This window comes from Anolis carolinensis, chromosome 4, assembly GCF_035594765.1.
Source record: "Anolis carolinensis isolate JA03-04 chromosome 4, rAnoCar3.1.pri, whole genome shotgun sequence".
Taxonomy (NCBI): Eukaryota; Metazoa; Chordata; class Lepidosauria; order Squamata; family Dactyloidae; genus Anolis; species Anolis carolinensis.
Genome location: NC_085844.1, coordinates 136,948,149 through 136,969,437, shown reverse-complemented (window position 1 = coordinate 136,969,437; position 21,289 = coordinate 136,948,149). Strand labels below are relative to the sequence as shown.

General features: G+C 39.8%; 1 protein-coding gene across 2 annotated transcripts in view; it reads left to right on the top strand.

Annotated features, from left to right (window-relative positions):
• The first annotated feature begins 1,483 nt into the window (after positions 1–1,483).
• The window catches only part of psd2 (pleckstrin and Sec7 domain containing 2), a 90,989-nt gene continuing 71,183 nt past the window's right edge, over positions 1,484–21,289 (top strand). For both annotated transcript variants that reach the window (XM_062977892.1, XM_062977891.1), the window contains exon 1: positions 1,484–1,814. The gene's annotated coding sequence lies outside the window, so the exon portion shown is untranslated. The remainder of the gene's footprint in view (positions 1,815–21,289) is intronic.

The following is a 21,289-nucleotide window of genomic DNA, read 5'->3' as shown; positions in this document are numbered from 1 at the left end:
ATGAATATAGAAATAAGACATCTCTTGAAAAGAAGCCATAGTGTGTAGGTGTAGTCACGCAAGTGTTAACAAGAAACCTCTGAAACTATGAAATAAGCAATCAATCATATATATTTTAAAAATATAAAAGAAGGATTTTCATGAGATATGTTGTGTCCCCAAACATTTCATTATTAGGATTTGTGTATGTGCTGTATCTCTTGTAAGGGGTTGCATGTCTAAAAAGGGGGTCACCAACATGAAATGGTTGGAAAGCTGTCAGGAAAAATAAATATAAGACAGTGTCTTATTTTTGGGAAAACACGGTAATAGAACATACACTTTGATGTACTTTTTGTGCCAGTATCTTCTCTGTATGCAAAGCAAAGCTTTCCTACCATTTCATGTTGATGACACCCTTTTTAGACATGCATCCTTTCACGGCGCAGTAGTTTGGGTTTATTAGCAAACCAGATGTTAAACCAACCCCTTACAAGAGATACAGACACATACACAAATCCTAATAATGAAATGTTTGGGGACACAACATATCTCATGAAAATCATTCTTTTATATTTTTAAAATATATATGTTTGATTGCTTATTTCATAGTTTCAGAGGTTTCTTGTTAACATTTGCGTGACACACCTACACACTTCAGACAACACACCGATATGTTGTGACGCACAGTTTGGAAAGCTCTGGTGTAAAGTAAGGCAAAATACAAATACAGTAGAGTCTCACTTATCCAACACTCGCTTATCCAACATTCTGGATTGTCCAACGCATTTTTGTAGTCAATGTTTTCAATATATCGTGTTATTTTGGTGCTAAATTCGTAAATACAGTAATTACTACATAGCATTAGTGTGTAATGAACTACTTTTTCTGTCAAATTTGTTGTATAACATGATGTTTTGGTGTTTAATTTGTAAAATAATAACCTATTTTGATGTTTAATAGGCTTTTTCTTAATCTCTCCTTATTATCCAATACATTCGCTTATCCAACGTTCTGCCAGCCCGTTTATGTTGGATAAGTGAGACTCTACTGTATGTAGAATATACACATGTATAAATTAATGGGCATGTTCTGTGTTCAAGAACAGATAAAAAGTATTATAATACGGTTTTAAAAAAACACACATACAACCTAACAGGAAGCAATTGCACACAATTTAAGCAGTTAAAAGCCATCTAAAAGCTGCTCTCAGTGCAACACTCCATCTAGGTGGCTTGGAGGAAGAGCAGATAAGCCATGTAAGTATATTCTTGTAAGTTTTAAAGAGCTTATTGTTTTGTATGCACCCTATTTTCTTAAAGACAGCTTGCCGGTTTGGCAGAAATTTCCGAGTTCTAGTTTCAAGGTTTCTGATTGGTTAGCAGAAGGCAGATCCATTCGACACATCTTGGAGGAAAACGTTAAATATTCTTAGCCATTTCCTCGCACTTGCTATGGTAACTCCTAATTAAATTGTTCACTCTCTTTGAATGCATTTTCACCCAAACCCTTGTGCAGCAGGTCTCTCCCTGCTCTTTTCAGTGAATACAGTGAATACAGGCTCCATCATCCTCAACCTCCCTTTTCAGCCTTTTCTCCCACCCCTCCTCTTTTCTCCTCTCCCGCCTTTCCTACAACCTGCTTCCTAGCAATCTTTTGACACCTGAAGGAAAGCTAGGGAGGCGTGACCCATTATAAGTGCTGAGGAAAGACAATAAAAGGAAAGTCTGGGAAGGCACTGGGGAAAAGATGACTCCTTACATATAGCTGCTGATTATTTTACATGGATTGTTGAGAAAAAGGAACTGCATTTGTGGGGGAAGCTTTTGCCTCCGGTAAGTGAAATAACAATATAGACATTTTTGATCCTGTATTCATTCACCTCTGTGTCAAGGCATGTAATATTCTTCTTGGTAAGGCATTTTATTAGTGTTACGGCTCTCATTAATATTTGATGCATTTGCTTAAAGCTGCAACGGCTAGGATTTGATTCATCTTTAGACATTTCCAATGTGCATCCTTCGGCACAATAATGCATGTGTCTCCAGTTTCTCCTAGAGAAAGAGCATGGGGTGTGAAAAATGTGGCTCTAATCAAACACATTGTCATCTCATTGATTTCACAACCCTTGAACCAAATGCAGAAGATGTGGATTGTTATTTATATAGGTGAGTTGTGGGAAGAAAACCATAGGGAGTAAATGATTGTGTGTGCTCAGAGACTGCAAAATTAGCAATACCATCAAATCACTTTATCAGCTTCGTTTTTATGTTAATTTTCCCCTTGTGTTGTAATATAGTACAAGACTGATTTCCTTAACAAGACTCGGATATAGTCTATGTTGTATTTTATAACACTGTTACATTTGAGCATCACTTCGGCAGTATAGCGCCCAAATTACATGGTTGTCATGGAGATGGTACAGAGAAGGTGAAGTGATATGACTGCATCTGGACCATGGAAGAATCTGAGGCTGCTGCAGCCGACTCATGCTAGTAGTAGTGGTGGTGTGTATGTGCTTGGGGGGATTGTGCTTTTCCTCTGCTCTGTTCCTGTTCCCTGTTCCTCAGAAAGATTTAGTGCACTAATATGAGACCGACTCTGGTGCTGAATGGATATGGCTGTTTTTGCACCAAATGGTTACTGGAATTACAACATTACCATTTGTGTGCATTTGTCAAACTGGGCATGAACTGGGATAGTCATTGGGACCCGGTCTCCAAAAACACCAGAAAGAGATTTCTAAAAAGGTCTTTTATAACAAAAAAAGGAGTGTCTATTTGCTCTACCCACGTTTTACCCCATCCCCGCCCCTCCCAAACTCTGAATTCTAACAATGCAATTTTGCCTGCTTGTTTCACCTTTACAAACCAGACGTGTGTGTGACATTTTGCAAGTGGTAAAAGGAAATGTGTCAGCTTTGAAAGAAATGAATAATTTATTGGGCAGAAATTCCCCTGCCTAAGGCAAACTGCACTACAAAGACAGATTCTCTGAAAATTGTATTCGTGTAATTCATGAAATGCATTCAGTTTCATGTCACAGACTTGCTACGTTTCTATGGTAGCTGGAACTCAATCAGACTCTTCTTAATTTGGGCTGGCACACCAGTTTTGCCCAGGATTTAATCTGGTCTCATTATGTGCTCGCACAATGAAAACGTCATTTGAAGGCATCTCCAAAATGCAGTGAGAAAGACACTTTTTGTTGTCTCTGCAAAGTACTATTTCACCCTTAATTTTTAATTGTTCTATCTTATTAGTACTATGAAAGTAAACCATAATGCAAAAGGCTTCTATTAGAGGGTTGAATCAATGTAATTAATATCTCCAAGCACAGGGAAATCTAATTGTTAAGAACTACTCGGAGTTGTGGCTTATCAATCTATATAATGTGACAGTTCATGTTTGTATACTATGCTAGATCAGACTGTAACTGTACAGAGATTGCACTAGAGATATCAATCACTCCATATACTCATGTATAAGTCTAGACATTTCAAAATTTAAAACTTGGGTCAATTAATGCATGGGTCAGTGGGGGCACTGTACCTTAACTCTTTTTTTTTTAAAGGAACTATCCCCTCATCAGAGTAGAGTGGCAAAAGGCAAGAACTTAGTCTGTCCTGAGTTAACCTAAAAGAAACACCAACCCACTTGAATGATTCTGACATGGTGCCACTTCTGGACACCTGAGCTGGGAAATAGTGGCTGTGGGACAACTGACCACTTGAGGTGGAATTTGTGCTTTCTATTATCTGCAGAATACTTTTGACTTATCTGTGGAATTATCGTTCACTTATCATATCAAAAATGCCTTAAACTTGCCCCGAGTTATATACAAGGTAGACTTATACATGGGTATATATGGTACTATTTCCTATCAAATTTCTATGGATGTATTTTAGTTTGTTCAACCAGTGGATGTGGATTTGGAGCATCTGTGATTAATCATGTGTACACTTGATTCTTGCCCCATGGTGGGTGTAACTGGGATTGTCTACAAAGAAAGCAGAAGTTACTAATATTTTGAGTGAAATTTACTATGAGTCTACTGGACTGTTGGAGTCAGTTATTGTAATCCTCCATACATAAGTTGTTCTCCTGTACTCTCAAATTCAGTTCTTGATGAAGATTAATCCATGTGTTGTCCTGATCCAAATCTTCCTGGGTAAGTCTGGTTTCCAGCCAGAAATGGAATAGAAAGAAAACAGTTTTGGTGGTCTTAGGCCATGATTTACACAAGACATTGGATGAAGGAAGTGTACACTGATGTATACTCTGGGATTTTTCAAAGGACAAGTCCCAAAATATTTGTGGAAAAGATATAAGAAAGTGATGTCAGTAGACTAGTTCTGACTTATAATTTAAGAATATAACAAGAACCAAGTTAGACCAATGCCTATTTAGCCCAACACTGTGTCCCCAGAGTGCCCAACTAGTCAACTCTGGGAAGTACTCAGATAGAACATGCAACAAATGCTTCCAACCTCTCTGCTCTAGTGCTGCTGGGCTCCATCTTGTCATCCATGCTCTTTCTTATATAGATAAAACCACTAGAGTGAAATCATCCACAAATATGGATTGAAATGTTGGAAATGTTAATCCAAAGCTGGATATGTTCTGGAGCTTACTAGGACGCACAGTACTATTTCTGCCCCAATGTGATGGGCATATGATGAACTGGAAGTGACATTGCATTACTACTCATCACTTTTGTGACCTGGGGGGTGTTCTGCCTGCTTTGGATTGGGGTTTCTTCCCCTGCCCCCCTCCCCAACCACCACCACCCATCATCACCCTATGATATTTAAAAAGCATGAGAACATCTTCTTTTATCCTGAACTCTGCATTTTAATTGGGGGAGGGGTTGTGTCTCAGAGACTGCACATATGGCCCAAGTGTCCCATAGGCCACACAGTTCCATTCATGTATATAAGATGGAAACACTGTGTGGGGATCAGTTGACTAAGGTCAAAGATGGGGTATGTATTGTAGGTAGTAGGTTGGATGTATGTTCTGAGTTTGGAAGAAACCCCTTCAGGGAGGTCCAAGGCCAAAAAACAAGACCAAAAAAAGTGAAAGATCTTATTGCCAGTAACAAAGCTTTAGGAGAGGAATGTCAACTTTTTACAATGAGGTGGGGGAACAGAGAAAGGGTTCTGATGGTCTTAAGAACCCCTTTGGCAGAGAAAGCTGGATGTAGATGAACTACATTTCCAAAACTCAAAATCAATTCCCACCACACCTTTCCAGAATTTTCTGTTGGTCATGTGAGTTCTGTGTGCCAAGTTTGGTTCAATTCCATGGTTGGTGATTGTAGGTTAACTATAAATCCCAACAACTAAAACTTCCAAATGACAAAATCAATCCCCTGCCCCAACCCCACCAGTATTCAAATTTGGGCGTATCGGATATTTGTGCCAGATTTGGTCCAGTGAATGAAAGTACATCCTGCATATTAGATATTTATATTACGATTCATAACAGTAGCAAAATAACAGTTATGAAGTAGCAACAAAAATAATTTTATAGTTGGGGGTCAGCACAACATCAGGAACTGTATTACGGGGTCGTGGCATTAGGAAAGTTGAGAACTACTGCAGTAGATGATGTTATCATGGGGAAGGGGTGTGGTACCTGATAAAGCCTAGAGAACAAAGTTTGCCAATCCTGGTCTAGGGGTATATGTATGTGTATACTTTATTTTCTCAATTCTAAAACACACTTTCTACTCCATATGAACATCTCTAAAAATCATGTACATTTTAGAATCTAAAGTGTACATTTTAGAATCTAAGTTTGCCAATCCTGGTCTAGGGGTATATGTATGTGTATACTTTATTTTCTCAATTCTAAAACACACTTTCTACTCCATATGAACATCTCTAAAAATCATGTACATTTTAGAATCTAAAGTGTACATTTTAGAATCTAAGTTTGCCAATCCTGGTCTAGGGGTATATGTATGTGTATACTTTATTTTCTCAATTCTAAGACACACTTTCTACTCCATATGAACATCTCTAAAAATCATGTACATTTTAGAATCTAGCGGGTGTATATATATACAGGCAGAGTTACAAACATACAACTTACATGTGAGTCATAGTTAAGAATGAGGATGAGACAACAGAAAGTGAGAGAAATCTATCCCTAGGAAGGTAAATTTATTCCTGAAAGAATTATCATGGAGAAAGGGGGTCTCAATGGAAGCGTTATCACCAATTCTTGTTTCCACATGTCAAAGGGACAAAAAGTGAGATGAAATCTTCCGAACAGGAGGGGCACAGAGAGCAAAACAAATGCCACGGGGTGTTCACCCTTCCCAATGCTATCCAAGGCTAGTAAACATATATATTTTTTGGCTGAAGTTACACTTTTTTTAAAAAGTGCCTGTTCAAACTTACACACAAATTCAACTGAAGAAGAAACCTACAGAACCTATTGTGTTTATAACGTGGGGGTTGTCTGTCTGTATATATATTCTATTGGTGGTACTGAAATTAGTTTGTATCTTACAATCAATGGCATTTTAGAATTGAAGAAATATGTTGTGTGTATGTGTGTATTCTTCCTTGGATGCAGTTGCACTTTCCCCAAGGACATAAGTTTGGTGCTTGGTGGTATTCTTTGATCTGGCACAATTCTGGAATGCTCAATTTGTGGCAATGACAACAGTTGTATTTTTTCCCTCTTTTACTATCTTTACTTGTTAATGCTCTCTTAGTTTTGCAATATTCCACTTTTTCATATCCAAGCAACTAATCTGTCTGTTACGCAATTTCAGAAAATTCATTTTACCATTCAAGGCAACATACAGAGGTTGTTCTTTCCCCACTTTACCTCCATGACAAATGATCCTCTTGGCAGCAGTTTTGGGGCAGCCATATTTGACCCCTATTGTAAAATGACATGACTTATTTTGGGTGTGCCTGTTAATAGTAATTTGAACCCACTTTTACGGTTTTGTTTCCATTTTACAGAATCCTGGAATATGCTGTTTTGGTAAGGAATGTAAAATCCTCTGTAGATTGGCACTTAAGTTCCTAGCAAAGAATGTAAATACCTTGCTGGGTTACAAATTCCAGGGATCCATAGGATGAAGCAGTAACAGTTACGTGGAATCAAATTGCAAAACCTATGCAGAGCAAGCACCTCCTTTATATACTGGCTCATTTACAGTGCAGCCCTAAGCATATCTATTTAAAATAAAGTCCCACTGAGTTCAATATTCTTACTCCCTGGCAAGCATGTCTAGCCCTGTGGTCTTAAAAAGGTAACCATTTTAGCTTCATTAATAATTTTCAGTGAAAATGTAAAACTGTGCAACAACAGAGCGAGATGCTCTCCACCACCGCCACAGTATTTTATAAATCCCTTAGCCTGACAAGTGTGGCATGGTGATTAGAGTGTTAAACTGGGATTTGGAAGATCAAAGGTTGGGGGAAAAAGAGTTGGGGTGGGAGAGAAATAGAAGGAATGAAAGAAACAAAGCAACTGTGGATGGGAGAAAGAACTGGGGAGGAGATGAGCAGGGAAGAAGCAAAATGGTGGAAAACAAAAACTGAAACGTCAGTATTACATTTTACGCTTTTTTATTAGGGTTGATTTTCATGTCCTTACTTATTAAGGAAAACAAGTGGGAAAGAAGGATGCCAATGCTCTTTTTATCATAAATTCATATACAGTCGGCTCTTCATATCCACAAATTTTAAATGCAGATTCCACCATCCATGGCTTGAAAATATTCCATTAAAAAAACAAAGAAAACCTTTATTTTTCCATTTTATATAAGGGCAGCCTTTTAGTATAATGGGACTTGAGCACCGACAGATTTTAGTATCCATGTGGGGCGGGGGAAACTGGAACCAAACCCCATCACATACCAAGCGCCACTGCCATACATGCTGAGAACATGAATATGCAGGTGCCCCGCCCCACACACGTTTACTAGAAATCTAGCAATAGCTTCAGCTGCACCACTGCTATGCCAGCTAATTGTTCCTTAAAAGTGTCACAAGCAGCCAAAATACATATGCACACATATCTTACAATAACTGGATGGGACTGAAATCATTTTTGAAAGTATTAAAACTGCTACAGTCCATTAGCAATTGCCACCATGTTGTTAATTTGCTTTGTCACCAAGCTTCCCTAACTTATAATCCCTTCCCAGCTAGATAAGAATCCTGATTCCTGGTCAGTGAAAAAAAAAAGCTTCCATCTGTACATCTCTTTTTCTTTTTCTCAGATAACATCACACTATTTGATGTTGCTCAACTGTTGCCAAGGTTTCTGTATGCTGTTTGTGTTCACCTTTTGCTGCCAACATTTTCCTGGCTACAATCTGTCCACATGTGCCTTTCTCCCTCTTCTCTAGACTTTTTGTCCTTGGGCAACACACCTTTTTAACTAGTGCCAAGAGGTGGTAAGAGGAGGGAAAGCAGAAGAAAGGGGCAGAGCAGGCAATAGCTCTAAAGTCTCCAATAAGCCAGAGTTAAGTCACAGCACTGACACTACATTTCACCTCATATCTCAGCTGGGATTTTGACTGGGATTTTGAAATCTAATGTTTAGAATCAGTGCCGTTGTTCTGTCACGCGCTGGGCCTGTGACTGATTGTCTATTATATAGGACGTAGACTTTACGCCCAGCGAGAAGGTTGTTGAAGAAAGGTTGTTGAGGAATTTCCCTGAAAAGATGGCCTTGAAATCTTTAAAGAAATAAAGTCTTTATTGACGAACAAATAATAAATCTTCAAGGAGTCTTGTCCCCACGGGACAGGCGATTGGCTTTGAATAACTGTGAAAACCCTCTTATAACCTCTCCCAGGCTATCTATTATCTGGGCCTAACTGGTCTGGGACCCACTGCCGACTCCAAGTGCGTCTGGGTGTCGAGTGGACCTACCAGCCAAGGCTTGCAGATGTTTCTGTGCTGTTGTTCTGTATCACCGGATGGTCTATATCCCTGGTGTTCTTGAAATATGAAGCTTTTTACGGGACGAGCTGGTCTATGTCCTATAGATGAGCTTCCTAAGTGAGACTAACTTAAAAATGGCTCCTTCCCTCCCAGAGCCCTGAACAAGGGGCAGAACCAAACTTAATGGTGATTGACAGGTGGCCTGTCCTATGATTGCAAACTTTTGCAGAAAGAAAATAAAACTGAAGTTTCTGGTACAGCTCTACCAGCACAGCCGTATTATGGTATAAATGAGAATGGGGAACATGCCTAGGGTCCACATAATATGGGGACCCTACACTAAGGACGTCATCATAAAAGGCTATGGATTTGCCATGTATCATGATGAATCCATGGGCTCCCAGCGGGGGGGGGGGGTTATTACATGCTCCACATTGGTTTACCCCTCATCCCATGTGGGAAGCATTGCAGCCTGGCTTCCCCCCATTGATGGTAAGGCAACATGGGAAGGCTCCCGTGTTGCCACAGTAGCGGCATGCACCACTTAGTCTCTTTTGGCACCAAAAGTGTCTGTGTGTCATCTAATAGGCTCCTTTCTGACAGTTGAAAGGAGGCAGAGTACAACAGGAAAATCAGCCCATCTGATGAGGTAGTAACTAACTACATTATTTCTTGATAGAAGGCCGATTTACACAGGCATCTAAATGCAGATTATGCTGAAGTTTTTACACCAGTGGCAGGAGCAGAACATGGACAACACTCTAGTTGGGCTAAACCAGGTTCAGTCCAACTAGATTGTCATTTTCCTTTTTTTTATCATTTGTCACTGCAGCAGTGGCCATGAATCTGAGTGCCTTTCACAATGTCAGCAAAGGTAACTGCATGGCTCGGAAAAAGGAGTAGGGCAAGATGTAACAAGTAAGTATGAAGAAGAGGGCCTTTTCAATTATGGCACCACCATTATGAACTATCTCCATCAGGGAAGCCAGGCTGACTTTTCAAAGGAAGTAACCAATAATTTTAGAAATTTTCTTCTCACTGTGGGAAAGTCAAAAACTGTGCAATTTTCAAAAACTATAGTTTGAAATCACATTTGATGTGCAAGAAACAATATTTCTGCACAGAAATATTGCTTTTTGCACTGAAAGCGCTATGCTTTGTGTAGAAAATGTTGTGTTCTATGCCAAACAACTAAATTGAAATTTTGCGTAGAGTAAGTTCTGAGCTGCAAATTTTCTCATCCATGTAGGATTCTTCCCAACAGAGTTTCTCAACATGGAAGTCCCATTTTCTAATAGTTTCAAATATTCCACCCAAAGCCTGGCCCTAGCTCTGACTGTATTTCCTTCGGTAGTGAAGATGTGACTTTTTAGGGTTTTTAGGGCTGTATGTAATGCTCAAATTACATTATTTCATGCACAGAATTAGTAAAAATATTGTATAAACTTGCCTTCAGACTATGTAAGGTGCATATGAAACATAATTTAATTTTGTATTTCATCTCATCTCAAAGATCTCATTATGTCTGTGTATGCAAATATAGCTATTCAAAATCCAAAAAATTCTGAAACCCCAAACACATCTGGTCCCAAGCATTTCACATAAGCTGTATTGTGATGCCTAAGAATTGTATTGAGGAAAAATAGAAAAACCTAAGGTCATCATGATAGCTCATGCTTTGGCCTATAGTTCAGAAACAGGAAAAGATCTCACCAAGGAGGTCATAGAATTATTGAATTGGAAGAGATCACAAGGGCCATCCAGGTCAGTCCGCTGCCATGCAGGAATCCAGAATCAAAGATCTCCTGACAGAGGGCCATCTAGTCCCTGTATCGAGCTTCCAGAGCAGGAGACTCCACTACAATCTTAGGTAGAATATACCAGTGTCAAACAGCTCTTGCAGTTTAAGACAAAATATGAAAACAAGTTCCTCATAATATTTAGGTGGACAGTGTTTTCCTGTAGATTGTGCCCATTGCCCCATATCCAAATAGTAAACAAGCCTGTTCTGTCTTACATCCTTTCAAATATTTTAAAATTCCTTTTAATCTTCCCTTCTCCAAGCTAAAATATACCCAGCTTCCTAAGCTGCTCCTCATAGGCCTTGGCTTCCAGATCTTTGATCATTTTGGTTGATCTCCTCTGAACACATTCAAACTTGTCAATATCATTCCTCAACTGTGGTGTTCAGAACTGGGCTCAGTTTTCCAGGTGAGGACTGTCCAAAGTATAACAGAACACAGGCATAACAAGGCATCAGCAGGCATGCAAATGTACAGGTTAAGGATGGTAGAGGAGGAAAAAAAACATAAATAGCTCTGTATGGGTATGAGAGAGAGAAAGAGACTACAAAATGGCGCAGAAGCAGTCTAATCTAGCCTATCGTTGCCTTTTGATCACTAGAAAGCAACAGCTCCCTTAACAAGTGACTAAAGAATGTCTTTGTCATAGAATTTCTTTGTTATAGAAAGCAAGCTGAAGGACTTTAGTCAAGGTCAAATATAACAAATTGCAATGATAAATGGTTCTGAAATGAACAGCAAGTCTCCCCCTGCTATAGTTATTGATTGTATAAGGGAGGACATTTGATAAATTTTAGTGAGCAGAGATGAAGAATAACAAGTTACGAGTAATGCAGTATCCTGCAACTAGGTGCAGGTTTTTAAAGTAACGAGGAAAACAGTCACAGTATTGATCTAGCAAATAATATTTTAAAACTACTGTATATGTTAAGGATTTGGAAGACATTTTGTTTCTCTCTTTGGGAGAGAATATTGGGAAATCAAGTTAGAAACTGCAAGCCCCCCTCCCCAACTTATAAGAAGAAAGTAAAAACGGAATCTCCTTTAAAAGCATACATAAAGTAGTTTACTCACAATCTTCCAAAGGCACAGGCTTAGCTGGGGGAGGAAAAGGAGGAAGATACATAGGTTCTGTTGCTTGAACTACTAGTAATGAATAGCAAAACGTGATCTTACTTCTGGCTTTATCCATCACAGTGATTGTGTGAAGACAAAGGATGAGAAAAAGCAAGAAGAGGAAGGCAAATGCGGTCAGGAAGCTCCTTTCCACTAGAACACTGAATTTATTCCTAGATTAGTTCACAATGGTTGCCTGTTCCAATACCATACCTCAACTACAAACACATCTCTCATACCCATTGCTATCTAGCAAAGGTTTACTTCATTGTTCTTGAGGAAATCTTGAGGAAATGAGTGTTGCTAATGCCCATGTGCTGTTCTAGAGCTCCTTAGAGGAAAACAGCTTTAGGTAAAGCAGTGGATCTCAACCTGTGGGTCCTCAGGTGTTTTGGCCTACAACTCCCAGAAATCCCAGTCAGTTTACCAGTTTTCTGGGAGTTGAAAACTAAAACATCTGGGGACCCACAGGTTGAGAACCACTGAGGTAAGGGGAATAAACCATATTTTCATCTCTCTGTGTTGTAACAGTCAATTCCATAATATAATTCCAAATAAAATCTCTGGGTTCATTTGGAGTTTTTTGCATCTAGTGTGTACATGGAGTGCATAACCTTCCTTAATGCCTTGCTCTTTGTGATTTGCAACTTCCTTAAGTACATAAATATGCTTCTAAAACTTGTAAACAAGTTTAGTCCAATATAGATGTGCCTTTCAGCAGTCCTGGATCTGGCGTGTGATTCTCATCCTTCTTCCTGGTTGCATGGACATGTTCTGATATCAGCAGAAGTGTCCGCCACAGCTAGGAGCTTGTATGGAGCTTCGTAGCTGTGAAATGGCCACAATCCATTCCCTTTCCATGACCAACACAGGGAAAGGCAATGGCACAGATGTCTCATTTCCATCAAAGTACAAAGCATCCCCCTGATTTGCTTAAAGGGGCTGCGGTGAGCAATGGGTTAAACTGCTGAGCTGTTGAACTTTCTGACCAGAAGGTTGGTAGTCCACGGAATGCGATGAGCTCCCGCTGTTAGCCACAGCTTCTGGCAACCTCCAGTTCGAAAACATGCAAATGTGAGTAGATCAATAGGTACTGCCTCTGCGAGAAGGTAACACAGAGCTCCATGCAGTCATGCCAGCCACATGACTTTGGAGGTGTTTACAGACAATGCAGGCTCTTCATGGAGCAAGGAGATGAGTACCGCCCCGCAGAACTGGAGATGAGCACCACCCTTCAGAGACAGAAGTGGAAGCTTTTATCTTTATTTGTGTTTCATTGTCTCTAGCCATTGAATGTTTGCCATTGTGTTTGTGTATGCTGGAGTTCGCCCTGAGTTCCCTCCAGGAGATAGGGCGGAATACTTTATTATTATTATTATTATTATTATTATTATTATTATTATTATTATTATTATATTAGAGCAAAGCCAGTTTAAAACCCCCGAAAACGGAATACTTACTGGAAATAGCCATGCAGTGTGAAAACAGCAGCCTTCCATACAACATGAGTCCAGAAGGCTACTTGAAGGCAAGCCCCCAATTAGTCTAAAATGTGCTATTGAACACCTTTACTGTATATATTACATATAAAAAAACAGAAAAATACAGCTATCTCCTTAAATATTTCTGGGATATGATAGACATTAAATAGATACACCTTTGATGAATCACAACAAATACCTGGGAACTTGCTTTGAGATCAGATGTTTTTGCAGTCCAGATTATTCACACTTACTGTATTTTTTCAATTGTGAGATGCCATCTATTGTAAGACCACCACCACCACCAAAATACATAAGATACACCTCTGATTCTAAGACACACACCATTTTTAGAGATGTTGATATAGGGAAAAAGTATGTCTTAAAATTGAAAAAATACAGTATATCCCGCTTCATTAATTCTGCTTTCTAAGGTATTGTATGGCTTTCTGCAGCTTCTTCCATTTCTCCTTCTCACTTTTTTCATCGTCCACCTTCTTTTGTTCAGGTTGTAAATGAAGTTGTACAATTGTTTGTGGCTTCTCAGTATTAAAGTTCTGGCTTCTCTATTAACTACTGGCCACGAGTGGCTTTTTCCAAAAGGTCCAGAGGATCTATTGTTCTAACAAGTCAAACACGCTATTTTGTTCTTCTTGAAAATCTAACAGTCCTTATTTTGTCAGCTCTGTTTTGTTCATCCATGTGTCTAGTACTGTCTCTGCCAGTTTTCAAGTTCATCACTCTATGCCATTTGCTTTCAGGAGCACAGTCAATCAAAATAGTTTCATCCTTGCATGTAGCTGCCAAAGCTTCCAGTATGATCCCATATGTGCTACTTTACCATATCACAACTGAAATGTGTATGTATGGAGTGTTTGATTGGCAGCCTGTTCTGAAGATGCTTGGCAGTGACAAATGCCTCACCACAGAATCTGAAGGAAAAATTGTTACCTGTAAAAAATGCATTTAGTGTTTTTTAGGAGAGATCTCCAGCTCTTTTCCACAGTGCCTTTCTGCTCAGAAGCAAAGCTTATAATTCTCCTGAACAAAGTAAACTGCTCTTTGGGGAGAGCTTGAGCAGGGTGTGAAATAAACACGGATGTGTTTGTGTAGGGCTCAAAATTGGTAATGACCTATACATTTCTTCAGCATCAAATAAACTCCACCCTACTCTTTTAAAGAGATTGCCATAAATAATTATGCACAAAAAGTTAACATATATGTCTTCCTTAAGTGACAGCATATTAAAAGGATCACATTGTTTGCAGTTAAAGATGTGAATATATTTGTTGAGAATGTGTAAAATGTTCAATAGCAACATCCTTTAAAGACAGAAAGCCACTTTGGTTACTACAGGACAGTTGTTCCCAACCTTTTTTTGACCAGGGACCACTTCACTAGGGACCACTTAATCAGGGACCATTTTGACCAGGGACCACTCTCCAACATTAGTACCAAAATGGTTACAAATCAGTTTTTGGTCAACTTTAGATTCAGTTTGGTTATTTGGAATGCTGATTCAGAAAATTGCATTGGATAGACCACATCAGCTCTAATTTCTGATACAGAACATATGCCATCCAATAGTTGCCATCTACTTGCCCACAGAAAACTATATTTAATAATCTAGAGCTGATGTGATCTATCCAATGCAATTTTCTGAAACAGCACCCCAAAAAACCCCAGGAACAGGCCTAAAAACAAAGACACCAAGGCACCCCTACTTCCAGGTGCCACAGGGAACAGCTCTGTTCAGTGGGAAGGAGGAGGAGAAGCAGCAGGCAGGAGGCTTATTGTCACACCTTTGTGGGTGGTCAGCCTCCCCTCCTGACATCCCTGTTACCTCGGCACTATTAGAGGGATTTGTGAGACCAATCACTCTCATTGCAACAATGTACTAATGGTGAGGCCATGGACCATATTTTAGTTCTTGGGACCACTGGTGGTCCACAGACCACAGGTTGGGAACCACTGCTATAGGAACATAAAATGTGTTATGTATATTTTTTGGCATAAAGTTAGAATTTTTGAAGTAATTAAGGTACAGCTTATTCAGAAAATTAGAAATTGCATTTAATTTACACCTCATCAAACACACACAGATTGACTTAGGGCAGAGGCGGTTCAACCATCAGGCCAACTAGGCAGTTGCCTGTGGCGCCATCTTGTTGGGGGCGCCATCGAGGCAACTCCTGTCTCCTGCGGCCTGCCTCCACAAGGTATTGAACTGCTTTTTCTGTTGATTTGCTGTAAAACATGATGTTTTAGTGCTTAATTTGTAAAATCTTAATGTAATTTGATATTTAATAGGCTTTTCCTTAATCCCTCCTTATTATCAAACATTTTCGCTTATCCAACGCTTTTATTTTTCAGTGATTTGTTTGGGGGGGGGGACCAAAATTCTGTTTGCCTACACTTGAAAAATACCTAGGGCCAGCTCTGACTTAGGGAACATCTTAACTGTGAGAAATTGCTTTGTCTTTGCCAAATTATGGAACTCAAACAAACAAAAACAATTCCCAGATCTGGAGGAGGTGGCTTCTTTCCTTAAGAACTGGTATGTATGTGCCCATAAAACAGTTGTCTCTTTGCAAAGACTCACTGCAGACTAGCAACCAATGGCTTTTACAACAGCACTGGACCACAGACAACTATTTTGAGTAGTACTAATGTACACAGTCTTACATAAAGGTCTTCTTGCTATATAGATTTCAGAAATAATGTAGTTGGAGAAAATATATATCTCCTCTTAAATATTTTTATCTTTCTAAAAGGAAACAACCCTTCTGTTTCTAGGAAAAAAATCTGGAAACAGAAGACTTCATAAACAAATTTCCCTGTCTATTGTTTCTGTTCTGTTGGCTCTGTGTTTTTCTCCCTTTAAGTTTCCCCCTGTCTAGTTGCATTGCATGATATCTCAGATTTTGATGCTTACCTTTCCAGTCCTTAGCTGGAATGAGGGCCTGGACCCTCAAGCATTGTGTGTACTTACGTGGGCTGTTACATTCCTGTAGCCAGGTTCTGGGTCTTCTATTGAAGAACACACTTTGAAACATAATGTTCCAGGTATCTGTGCCACAGTTCAAATGGTTTACCTTCTTTGAAGCTTAGGCAATGTGTGTTTGATGAACCGAAAGGCTTTAGTTTTAAACAACATTTAAAAAAACTTCAATTACATCAAATACAAACAAAACATATATTAAATCCTGTTAATACACTTAATATGTTACTATTTGGTTGAGCAATCAAGGACCTCATCAGACGAAGGATCCCCATCCCCTGTTTCTACACACTTTAAAAACAGTTTAGAGTCCCACAAAGCCCTATTGTCATTAAAAAAAAATAGTTTATTGTACGGGCCCAAGGCCATGACAAAAAGCAACGCATGCACACAATAGTACCCTCGGAGCAATAGACTCCAATGATACTGAGCAGAAGCCATAATCGTGCTCCCGCAAGGAGTTAAAACAATGCCATTTAACAGTAATTTAAAAAAATTGCGAAAGAGTTCACATATAGATGCATATTGTGAGTCCACTTAATCCTTTGAATTTCCTCGGCAGTTGATGGCAATTTTATCTAATTCTCTCTTTCTGATCTTTTTTGCAGATAGAGCAAACAGGGCTACTTTGTGAGTTACATAGTTGTTTGTGTCACTCAGCAGAAAATGCACAGTTTCTGTTAAGCAATTCCCTTTACCATGAGTCAGCAGGGGTTCCAGGTGTCTTTCTCTTGGGGCACTATACAATGGACAAACTAACATGTAATGCACAATGTCTTCTACCTGACTTTGGCCACAGATACATAGTCTATTTTCCCATGGCACATTATGATAGCGACCATCCAACACTGCGGTAGGCATTACTTGGAATCGCAGCTCAGTAAAGGCAATTCTTAAGGATGGTGGCTTGAGCTTAATCAGATATCTGGCTCTGAAATGTTCAGTTTTTAAAATAGGGAACCACGGGGAGAATTTTGAATTCCTGGTTGATTGCAAAGTCCTTCTTGAATCAATCCAAAATAGCCAGTCTCTTAGTTGCCTCTTATTCATGTCCAGGGCAGAATTCAATTCAGGAAGATTGTAGTTGAGTAGGAGGTTTTCTAGGCCAAATTTCTTGAGTTGCCAATTTCTCATTTCCTCAAAGCACAATGCTGGGAGACGGTCGTTATGAAGAGTAGCAATTCGCTTGAGGTATCTTAACTGGGCACAATCTACTTTTGCTTTTACTGTTGGCCAACCAGATTCAGTGCACAGCAGAGCTGCAGGTGTTCCAGATGGAAGAGAATAAAGTTTACGTAGGAACTTGTTCTGCAAAATCTCCAGGGTTTTACAAATATTGGTATCTAAGCCCCAGATTTCTGCGCCATAGAGCATTTGTGCCAGCACTTGATTGCTGAAAATTTTTTGGGCGGGTTCAATTAGCTGGCCGCCTTGTGTATAGAAGAATTTCATTAGGGCTCCTATTGTTTTCTCGGCTTTCAGCTTCACTGCATCCCTGTGGTGTTTCCAGGAGAGGGATTCACTGAAAACAATTCCCAAATATTTAAATAAGTGGGTTTGCTCTATGTCATGTTGGTCTAAAGTCCATTTGTACCTGGGACAGTGTCTTCCAAAAACCATCACCTTGGTCTTGGGGTAGTTTATCGATAGATATTCTTCTTGGCAGTATTTACTGAAAGCCTTTAGAAGATTTTTGAGACCCAGGCGAGAAAGGGATAAGAGCACTACATCATCAGCATAAATCAGGACAAAAATCTTTCTGTTCCTGATTGTTGGTGAAGGTGAGTCAATTTTGGCTAAACATGGCACTAAATCGTTCACATAGATGTTGAAAAGGGTGGGAGCCAATAAACATCCCTGTTTTACTCCGCTTGTTGTAGAGAAGGCTTCTGTCAGCGACCCATTTCTGCCAACTCTGACTCTCATTTCTGTGTTAGTGTATAGTTCCTGGATCAGTCTCAGCAGTCTGCGATCTATATCAGAGTTTTGTAACTTTCCCCATAATCTGTTTCTGTTAATGGAGTCGAAAGCAGCAGACAGGTCAATGAAAGCAGCAAATACATGGCTGTTGTTTTGCTTTGTGTATTTCCTTATGATATGGTTTAGAGTAAAGCATTGGTCTATAGTGCTGTATCCATTACGGAAACCAGCCTGTTCTTCATGTACAATTTGTCTTTCTTGTAGCCATTCTGTCAGTTTCTGTAGCAAATGTTGCGCGTATAGCTTTGAGGTGATATTAAGTAAGCTGATTGGGCGGTAGTTTTGTGGGTCGTTTCTACCACCTTTCTTGTAGATTGGAACTATAATGCTCATTTTCCACCCACCTGGCATTTGTCCTGAGCTGTTTATGCTGGTAAACAGGCTTGCAAGAAAGGGGCTCCACCATTCAGGGTTTTCCTTGAAAAGTTCTGGAGGCAGCATATCTTCTCCAGGTGCTTTCTTAGGTTTCAAGGATGCAATTAAAGACTTTACCTCTCCACTAGAGACTGCATCCCACTCAGGTAAAGTAGAGAGGTCATTGACATTATCTAGCCCTGCCACTTCCAATGTGCTTGTCTTCGGGCAGAAGATGCTGGAGAAGTGCTTGATCCATGTGAAGGCAGTGATTGAGGCTTCCGATGTATATCTTACTCCTTGAATTCCTCTGGTGAAGAGTTCCCAAAATTTGTCTTCTTTCCGTTCTGTAAGAGCTTGTTCCAGTTCCTGCCACTTGGATTTTGCATGTTCATCTTTCTTGTTTTTGAGTAGCTTCTTATATTTTGCCCTACATTTGGTAACGTTTTCTATGTTTTTTCTAGATGGTTTTTGGCGAGATTCTCTTATTTTATTTGCCAGTTCTCTTTTGGCTGCCCTACATTTTGCGTCAAACCATCCATACATTGTGGTCTGAGGGTTATTGTATGTAAAAGTTGTTACACATGGTCTAAGCTTGTTTACAGTTTGTTGAAAGAGCTCTAGGTGGTTTGTCGACTTGTTACAGAGATTTTGATGTATGCTCATCAGATAATTACTGTGTAATTTCTCTGTTATAGAACTGCTTAGTTCAATTGACCACTTTACCCTCCTTTCTCCCAGCAATTCTCCAGTTAAGTTTTCTGTTCTTGATAATTCTGTCTGTTCAAAGATCGGACCTAAAGATACTACTAAAGGAAAATGGTCGCTTTCTGTGCGTTCTAGGATATCAAAGGAGCTTACTTGGGGAAACAGCCCTGGTGATACCATGATGTGATCAATGACACTGCCGCCTCGATTGCTCAAATATGTATAATAACCTTTTGATATGTCCTTTGGACTCCCATGTAAGGTATACAAGTTATGATGAAATATAAATTTTAAAAGCTTAAAGCCCTGCTGATTATATTTAGCATCCACTGAGGTATGAGAAGTTAAAAAGATATCCTCCAAATCTAAATTTAAGGGTTGCAAAAAGCCCGCTGAGGCATCCCCTATCCGGGCATTAAAGTCTCCGCATATAAGAGTTAATGCTGTGGGAGCTTTCAAATGTATCTGGTCAAGTAAAAACATTAGGTCTTCCCATATTTTGGTAATCACTAACAGACCATTTGCAGGGGGGAAATAAACATTTATACAGAAAAAGATCTTCCCTTTGTCAGTGTTGATTTGTACTGGCAAGAGATAATTATTTTGCAGGCCAAATCCTGCCATCTGGGCTTCTCCGGCTAGTTCTATTGAGACAAAGGACACTAAACCACCACTTCCTCTGCCTTTGTTCGATTTCTTTACAGCTGGTTGGCTAAATGCTTTATAGCCATCTAGGAATGGGGGGTTGAGTTCATGTGTCCAAGTCTCTTGCAAACAGATTATGTCAAATTTCTGGAGAGTTCTGATAAATTCTTTATCTGCCATTTTATTTTCCCAGCCAGCCAGATTCCATGAGACTAATTCCAGCCCTGTTTGCTTTTTATCTAGTCAGTTGGGGTATCTGGTGGATGACTGAAAGTGCTCAGGATTGATCCTTTTATTTGTTTCCCAGTTTACCCTGATCTCTCTGTCATTGGGCCCGCCGTGGTGAGGTCCTGAGCTTCTGGGGAAAAATCCAGGGGCACATCCTTGTTTAGGGCTGCCCAGGTATGGTCTGTCCACCCAGTGCCTTTGATGTCCCTTGCACCCGATCTTGTGTTCTTGTTGTAGCTGGATGTTATTTGGATATGTAATGAAAGGTGGGGTGCTGTGACTATGACTTCTCCATCTCCTTCCACTCCAGTTTCCCTTTCTGGGTGCGCTTTTCTGTTTGTTATGTAAAGAGGATTCTGGGTATCTGGAATGCCCAGGCCTGATTTCGATTTGTGCCTGCTTTAGTTCAAGCAGTAGATCTTCCTTGAGCATATGTAATAAAGACCAGAATCTGCATCTCACCTCAGGATCCTGGAATGTTAGCTCTATACTGCCTCTTTGGCCATTCTGTGTCAGTCGTTTGCAGAAAACATCATTGTTTAAGTCCAAAGAGTGCCCCAGGGCAGATTGTAGTTCTGCTAGATGTTCCTTTGCCGATATTGTTGCCCCATTCGGTGTCTTCACTGGCCAGTTATGTATAATCACTTGTCCTCCGGCAGGTTGCCTCTTTCTAGATTGGTGAAAGTTGGAGACCGGTTTTTTGTTCCTCCATTTAGGAAGTTTACTATATTCTTCTCCTCTGCCCTCTGCCATTTGTCTGAGTCTCTTTTGGAGTGCCGTAAGGTTAGGGCATTTGTTTCCTGTGGCTAAGGCTTCATTTACAACAGGGTAGTTGGTATTTTTGGATGTGGTGCTGAGTTTGGAATTATCCATGTTGTTGTGTATCCCTTGGATGTAGGGAGAAGGGGAAGTGTCTGAATGGCCTTCCAGGTACTCGTCTATTAGCTGGAATTTTGAATCTGAGAAGTTGAGACTAAGCACTGAGGTTGATTTAGTGCTGATGGGACCTAATTCGTTTCCTCCATCTAGGGGGCATCTCCTGGTGTTCAGGTTCCAGTCCTCCATTATGTTG